Source organism: Protobothrops mucrosquamatus, unplaced genomic scaffold (genome assembly GCF_001527695.2).
Source record: "Protobothrops mucrosquamatus isolate PMUCROS unplaced genomic scaffold, P.Mucros_1.0 scaffold1127, whole genome shotgun sequence".
Taxonomy (NCBI): domain Eukaryota; kingdom Metazoa; phylum Chordata; class Lepidosauria; order Squamata; family Viperidae; genus Protobothrops; species Protobothrops mucrosquamatus.
In genome coordinates, this window is record NW_015387345.1 from 250923 (window position 1) to 259365 (window position 8443).

Here is an 8443-nt window from a genome sequence, read left to right on the forward strand (position 1 = left end):
CCAAGGGGGAGGGCCTTCTCTGTGGGAGCACCCACCCTCTGGAACGAACTGCCCCCAGAGATCAGGGTGATCCCTGATCTCCCTTCCTTCCGCCGCGCCCTCAAGACATGGTTGTTCCAGCTTGCGGGACTGGCCTAAGGGATTTTAAAGGGGTTTTAATTACTTTTAAGTAGATCACAGTTAAATATTTCGTTTTAATCAATTTTAACAGGGGTTTTGTATTTTTTGTATTTTAATTGATTGTTAGCCGCCCTGAGTCCGAAAGGAGAAGGGCGGGATATAAATGTAATTAAATAAATAAATAAATAAATGGAAAAACAAAACAAAACAATTATCAAAAGGATCTGTGAACTCAGAAGAAGAGTCCAACCTAGAGCTGATATGCTAAAAAATGGGAAAATAATAACTCATTCAAGAAGCAGTAGAAGTGTCAACATCTAAGATACTTTAGAAGATGTTCCTATTTACAACTCTAGTAATAGAAGATGGAATTAAATCTGCATTCTAGTTACTGTATTACCAAGTTGAAAAACCACAGAAATATGGCAAGCAACAGAAGAAGAATCTATAAAGGTTTTAACCAAATTATTCCAGTAGAACTGAAGGAGAACACAGTGTCAGTCAACACACTGGAAGAAATCAACATACATATCAATATCAAAAAGAAAAAGAACAGAAATTTCAAGAGAGTCCAAACTATTGTACCATATTCTTAATTTCATATGCTAGTGAAAGAGTTTAGGATTATCCAACGCAGAGTAGAATCTATATGGATCAAATTGTTATATTTTGAAAACATTATGTGTAGATCATGTTCTCTTGTAACATCTATAAAGCTGGGAAGAAGAAAGAAAAAAGAAGAGGATGACCAGCATAAAAGGGAATGAGCTCAGTTACAGAAGTGATGGGTGACCACTGGCAGACCTGAAGGTCCAAATTTTGATTAGCTCATCCTGGAGAAGGTCTATGTAGTTGCTAAGAGTAAATAGCAATTTGCTGGCACCCAATCAATCACTCAATCAACATTTAAAACACTAGACTAATTTATCATCCAGAGGTAATACCCATAGCAGCCCTGTTCCCAAGGCTTGATGAAACAACCATTGTGAGTTAGATGGTCAAGTGAGAGATGCAACTTAATGCATTTCCTTGTTTTTCTATAATGCATATTTTATTATGAATATGTTTTCATAATACACCATCTAGCCCTCAAATTAATTATCCCATTCTGTTCACTCTCTAATATCAAATATATCAAGTAAGCTGCCCAGAGTCATTTACTGAGATGGGCTGCAATAGAAATTGAATAAATTAATGAGTATAAATTGATTTATTTTTATTACAGAAGTAGATTTAAATGTGCACTCAATAATAAGCAATGTTTCATCTTGCTATGTTCTCATGATATCCAAACAATTTTATTTTATTTTAGGCTTTGGCCAGGTGACCGTATTTTCACTGTCTTATATTATCTTTTATATATTTCACTTGTACTTTTTTGATACCTTGAGTGGTCATTGACCATAATAAACAATATATGAAATGAATATGGAATTTAGATTTTGCTTTCCATAGTGAACTGTAGAGAAAAAATCTGGAAAGTGTGAGATCTAATCAGGACATTTTGAAAAGTGTGATATCTAAGATTTGCTTCTGTATCCATACTGAGAAAGTTAAGGTTTGACCGAAATTCTTATTTTTGCAACTAACCCCATATTTGGTAAGAGGGAAAACAGGGAAAATGCAAAGGACAAAGTCTTCTGTCCTGGTAAAACAAATTCTAAACTTCATTTCTAAAACCTGATATATTAGAATTCCCTTCTATTTGTAGATCAAGTCATGTGGAAAATTCTGAATTGGAAGAAGTTGTGTGGATAGACCAGTGATGGCGAACCTTTTAGAGATCGAGTGCCCAAACTGCAACCCAAAACCCACTTATTTATCGTCGGGTGCCAAGTGGGTGTGGCTGTGGTGGTCATGGCAGACTGGGTGGGTGTGGCCAAAATGGGTGTGATCTCCTCGATGTTGCTCATGGGGAGGGACGCCTGTGGGGGCCAGGCAAGGTTGGGGGAGATCCAGGGGGTCTCTGGCAGGTGGGGCGGTGGGCAGGAGGCTCGTTCTGTGGGGTGAGGTGAGGTGAGGCAGGCGGGGGTGCCATTGTCACAGGGCAAGGTGAGGCAGGGCCCGGGATGGCTGCTGCCTGACACCATCGGCCCCCGCACACAGAGGCCAGCGAGCGCATGGGTGCTGGGATGCATCCGGCCATGTGGGACCTCGGCGAGTTAGCGGGCAGCTGGTTGAAGAGGGACGGTTGCCATCTCCAGGGCATGGCGCACGTGCCCACAGAGAGGGCTCTGAGTGCCGCCTCTGGCACGTGTGCTATAGGTTCCCCACCATTGGGATAGACTGAAAACATTTTCACTTATTCTTTCTTCTCCAAACTTGTCTTTCATCTTTTGAATCCACTCTGGATTCCTCTGTTTGGAATCTTGGCTTTCACAGTTCCAGTCGATGAAACTTCTAGATCAGGGGTGTCAAACCCGCAACGTCACGTGACGTGTCATGACGTATCGTGACTTTTCCCCCATTGCCGGCAATGGGGTGGGCGTGATTTCGGTGTGACACATCCAGCCCGCAGGCCAGCAGTTTGACACTCCTGTTCTAAATGAATTTCTTCAAGAGCAGTAAGGGACCGAAAAAACAAACCAGTATTTATTTATGTATTCAATTTGTATAGCCACCCATCTCAAGCCAATGACTCTGACCGGCGAACAAACATAAAAACAATTAAAATTCAATATGGGAAAGAAATTAAATACAAATAACAGCCCAGAGATATATAATTTGTGAGTGGCAGCATAACCAAAAAATGGGGCCCTTCACACACCTGGGACCCCTGTGTCTCAGTTAGTTTTTTTCCCCTTCCTTTACTTCTGATGAATTTATGTATCTTATTTATATATTTATTTATACCCCACCTTTATTATTTTCACAAATAACTCAAGGCGGCGAGCATATTCAACACACCTTCCTGCTCCTATTTTTCCCATAACAATAACCCTGAGAGGCGAATTGGCCTGAGAGAATGTGACTGGCCCAAAGTCACCCAGCTGTTTTTTTCATGTCTAAGGCAGGACTAGAACTCATTGTCTCTGGCTGATTGGCCCAAAGTCACCCAGATGTTTTTTTTTTTCATGCCTAAGGCGGAACTAAATTCATCGTCTTCTGGTTATTGGCCCAAAGTCACCAGCTGGTTTTTTTTCATGCCTAAGGCGGGACTAGAACTCATCATCTCCTGGTGATTGGCCCAAAGTCACCCAGATGGGTTTTTTTCATGCCTAAGGCGGGACTAAATTCATCGTCTCCTGGTTATTGGCCCAAAGTCACCCAGCTGGTTTTTCATGCCTAAGGCAGGACTAGAACTCATCATCTCCTGATGATTGGCCCAAAGCCACCCAGGTGGCTTTCATGGCTAAGGTAGGACTTGAATTCAGTCTGTTGCTTTCTAGCCCAGTGCCTTAACCACTAGACCAAACTGGCTCTTAAAATTGATAAAAAACAAGGGACAACACTGGTGAATATCAAAGTTCTTGATTACAGTAGGGATTCCACAAGGGTGGGGCATCCACATTTACCCAGCATGGTGTCCCAGTCAAAGCTTTGCCCCTTTTGTGTATACACACTTGCACAAAAGGCTAGCAGGGTGATTTTTCCCTCCCCCCAGCTGGTCTTTCTATGTGTAATGTAAGAGTGGTGAAGCCTATCAATCTTTCATGTACCCTGTTCTCCTCCTCCCACTTATACCGATGTTTTACAGCCATTCTTGCTTTGCAATACAAATGACATAATTACTTGGTTTTGTCTGGAGGCGGTCCAGTTTCTGAGTTCATTTTTTAAATGCAAATATTTTAAGTATTTCATCCTAAAATGGCAAATGCAAAAAGGGGCGCTCGAGACTAAGACAGACAACCTATCGCCCAAAATAAATATGGTGCAAGTAATGGAACTTGCATTCCAATAGCACACGGCAAGCTAAATTGATTACTTATTGAAATATGTTAACATAGTATAATGGGGAAGTGCCAGAGTCAGATGGGCAATAATCTTGCATGAATCATTGGAAAGAACCTGGCCAGTTTTATTAATAACAAATAATGAAGCAATAAAGTATCTTGTTTCTTGGGAGTTGTACAGGAATTAATCTATAGCCACCTGGAAATTTATACACTGTGTTTTTAAATGCTCCTGGTCAGATAATTCTTATAGCTCATGCATGCTCTCAGCTGGCAAAGTTGACTAGATTAGTGAGAACATCTGGGGGGAAAAAGAGTGTATTTCCAGTCTTTCAAGTTTAAAGATTGAGCTTTAAACTTCCCAGTCCAGAAAGCACTGGGAAACTTAGAAAAAAGACACCTGCAAGTAAATTTGTGCTACTGCTAGCAGGCTGTGTTTTAAAACGTAGGATCAATGTTTGAAAAGTTCTTCTTACCACCTCTTAACTCCTTTCTTGATAGGTTTTATTGGGGGAGGGAGGAGGTAAACTAATTAATGGAAGCCAGACTTTATTTGTAACCATAGTGGATTCCTTTGGGGAGAAAATTCTAAATTTATTTTCAGAAGATTCTATAGCGAGCTTCTTGTAGATCCCTATCTACAGACTCAAGTCAACCTGGCCACAAAACCTGAATCCACTGAGAGAAAGAAGACGAGGGTCCACGACTGGTCCCTTTAAGCCAGGGGTCTTCAAACTTGGCCCTTTTATGACCTGTGGACTTCAACTCCCCAAATGCCATAGTTATAGCCCCAAATTGGTGGCACATTGCTATGGACCTGGCCTGCTTTATTTGCCCTCCTGCAGTTGTCCCTATTTGAATAACAAAATATCTCTGAATATTTCAAACGCTTAAGCGATTAGGTGAAGCTACAAATAACTTGTCTCCTCTCCCCAAGATAAATATTTATGGCATTTTGGAGTTGAAAAGCGACCTGACAATTTATGGATTTGTGATGTTCTTGAACGAAATCTGCAAAATTGGCCTGACAAATCCCTAATCCATTTATCCATAAAATTCAAACTTTACTTGACTGCTCTTAAAGAACTGTGCATAAGTTATCAGTTGCTTCAGGTGTGATTGAAACGCTGATAGCAGAAGGCAGCCTGAAAGAAAAAAAATCTCAATATTGCTGGGGAAAGTTCAGAAGACTCACCGTGTAACCATGTTTGATTTAACTTAATGCTGCACTTTGGATCAGAAATTAGGTTTCAATAACGGCATTCATGCAGCTAACGACGATTATAAACCCTGCTATCCTTCAGCTGCTACTAAGGTAGGGTTGCTAATCGATACGAAATGGGATGTGGTGNTCTGGTCCTAAAGCTACCTTCCCTAATGTGGGCATCTCCAGATGTTATCTGCAGTGAATTACCTCACATAAGTGGCTGCAGCTATTAAAACAACTGGAAGGATCAGCTTTATGAGGATTCCAGCTGGCATTAGATCTCTTTGGAGCTGAAACTTCACCTGGGCAAGGTAGTCTTTATGTTTCCAACTTTTGACTCATTTAATGTGCCAAATTTAAAGAACCAGTAACTTTAAATTTGACTCGGTTGATTGCTGGCTACCACTTCTCATTTCTGGCTTCAGGCTCAAAGGGTCTCTACAGGGCTCTGACAATTGACAAGGATGGTGTTATTATACTGTATACCTTTGGAGATTGATGCTTCCTATTTGCTAAGACCAGGAAGGCCTTTAATTTCCTAACATAAAGATTGCATGCCCTCAATATCCCATACACCAGGGGTCTTCAAACTTGGCCCTTTCATGACTTGTGGACTTCAATTCCCAGAATTCCTCAGCCAGCGTGCCTGGCTGAGGAATTCTGGGAGTTGAAGTCCACAAGTCATAAAAGGGCCAAGTTTGAAGACCCCTGCCATACACCCAAAAGAAAATAAGAAGTGCCCTGCTGGATCGGACCCCTTGCCTATGCAGGCAGCAGTCTGTTCTCAGTCATCAACCAGCTGCACAAGGTAACCCACTGGTCTTTCAGCAGATGGCCTTCAAAGACAGTCCCATTGCCATCAAGGTATTGTTCATCTCTGTTACTTAGCCAAGGGAGCCAGCAATGTCTGAAGATGTTTCTGTGGTCATGTGGCCAGCATGACATCATGCCATAGGGCAGAAAGTGTGGTGAAACACAGAACATTGTTACCTTCCTGTTAATACCACTTTATAATGCCTTGGTAAGACCACATTTGAAATATCACATCCAATTTTGGTTGTCACAATATAAAAAAGATGTTGAGACTCTAGAAAGAGTACAGAGAAGAGCAACAAAGATGATTAGACGACTGGAAGCTAAAACATGCGAACAGTTGCAGGAATTGGGTATGTCTAGTTTAATGAAAAGAAGGACTAGGGTTGATATGATAGCAGTGTTCCAATATTTGAGGGACTGCCACAAAGAAGAGGGAATCATCTCATTCTTCAAAGCACTTGAAGGAAGAACAAGAAGCAATGGATGGAAACTAATCAAGGAGAGAAGCAACCTAGAACTGAGGAGAAATTTCCTGACAGAACAATTAATCAATGGAATGACTTGCCTCCAGAAGTTGTGGAGGCTCCAACTCTGGAGGTTTCTAAGAAGAGATCGGACAAGTGTTTGTCTGACATGGTATAGGGCAATGGTGGCGAACCTATGGCATGCGTGCCAGAGGCGGCACTCAGAGCCCTCTCTGTGGGCACGCACACCATGCCCCGGAGATGGCAACCATCCCTCTTCAACCAGCTTCCCGCTAACTTGCCGAGGTCCCACATGGCCAGATGCATCCCAGCACCCATGCGCTCACTGGCCTCTGTGCCGATGGTGTCAGGCAGCAGCCGCCCCGGCCCCTGCCTCACCTTGCCCTGCGACAATGGCACCCCTGCCCTGCCTCACCTCACCTTGCCTCGCCTCACCCCGCAGGATGAGCCTCCTACCTACTGCCCCACCTGCCAGAGACCCCCTGGATCTCCCCCAGTCCTGCCCGTCCCCCACAGGCATCCCTACCCACGAGCAACATCAAGGTGACCACCCCCACCTTGGCCACACCCACCCAGTCTGCCATGACCACCACAGCCACACCCACCCAGTCTGCCATGATCACCACAGCCACGCCCATCCAGTGGGCCATGCCCACCTGGCACCCAGCAATAAATGAGTGAGTTTTGGGTTGCAGTTTGGGCACTCAATCTCTAAAAGGTTCGCCAACACTGGTATAGGGTTTCCTGCCTGAGCAGGGGGTTGGACTAGAAGACCTCCAAGGTTCCTTCCAACTCTTTTATTGTGTTAAGAATGTATAATCCCAGCAAGGTCAACCAAAATGTGAAGAGCATCCCAGCTTCCCTTCTAAAGTAGGTAGGAATCTGTATCAAGCAGCAGTAATACAGGAAGATGCTGGAGGCTTTGCTAATGGCATCACATCATATCTGCAAGAGAAGGAAATGGTGAACCATCTCTGTATTTTACCAAGAAAATCACATGGATAATGAAGAAGCAAATATTGATGATCTAGTACTGGATGACGGATCCCTCAGGTCTGATGACACTCAACACGTTACTGAAGAATAGCTGAGGATCTTTACTAATGGTGTTTATGGCATGACTACATTAAAGCTGGATTCTGGATATTCAGTTGCTAGTAAATAAAATCTGAACCTGCAAAGATAGAATTATAATAGGAAGATGAAGAAGCCTGAACATGGGACAGCTGAACACAGCAAAAGATAAGCATTTGTGAATTGAAAGGGATTGGAACGTGACACTTTTAATCAGACAATCAAAGTTTACTACTCTGGATGCAAAAAATAAAGAAGGAACTTTTCAGAGTCAGAAAAGATGCAGCAAAAATAGTACATCGGTACAATGCAGTTTTTGACCAAATAACATTAATTAGACATCACGGATAACCCTTAATGTGATGGTTATGTGAGTTTATGCTCCAATCACTGATGCAGAAGAAGAAGAGGTTGACAAGTTTTATGGTGAAGACTAATTTGAAATCGACAGAGCATGCAGGCAAGATGTGTTGTTTATGACTGGAGACTGGTATGTCAAAGTTGAAAATAGTTATGAGGAAAATGTTAGTTGGACTGTATGGCATAGGAATCAGAGATTAAGCCCCACTTTCTGCAAATCCAATAATTTCTTCATTTGCAGTGCATTATTCAAACAATCAAAAAAATATCTATGCATGTGGACATCATCAGAAGGCAGGCACTGAAATTAATTATATTATTGGTACAAAGAGGTAAAGAACTCGGTGAAAATAGCAAAGTTGTGGTCAGAATCTGAATGTGAAACTTATTATGAAGTATGCCTGTTCTAAGGCAAGCTAAAGCAGAAAAGCAAAGTTATCATGCTGTAGTCTTGAGCATAGTATGCCCACCATTTTCAAGGAGAGCAT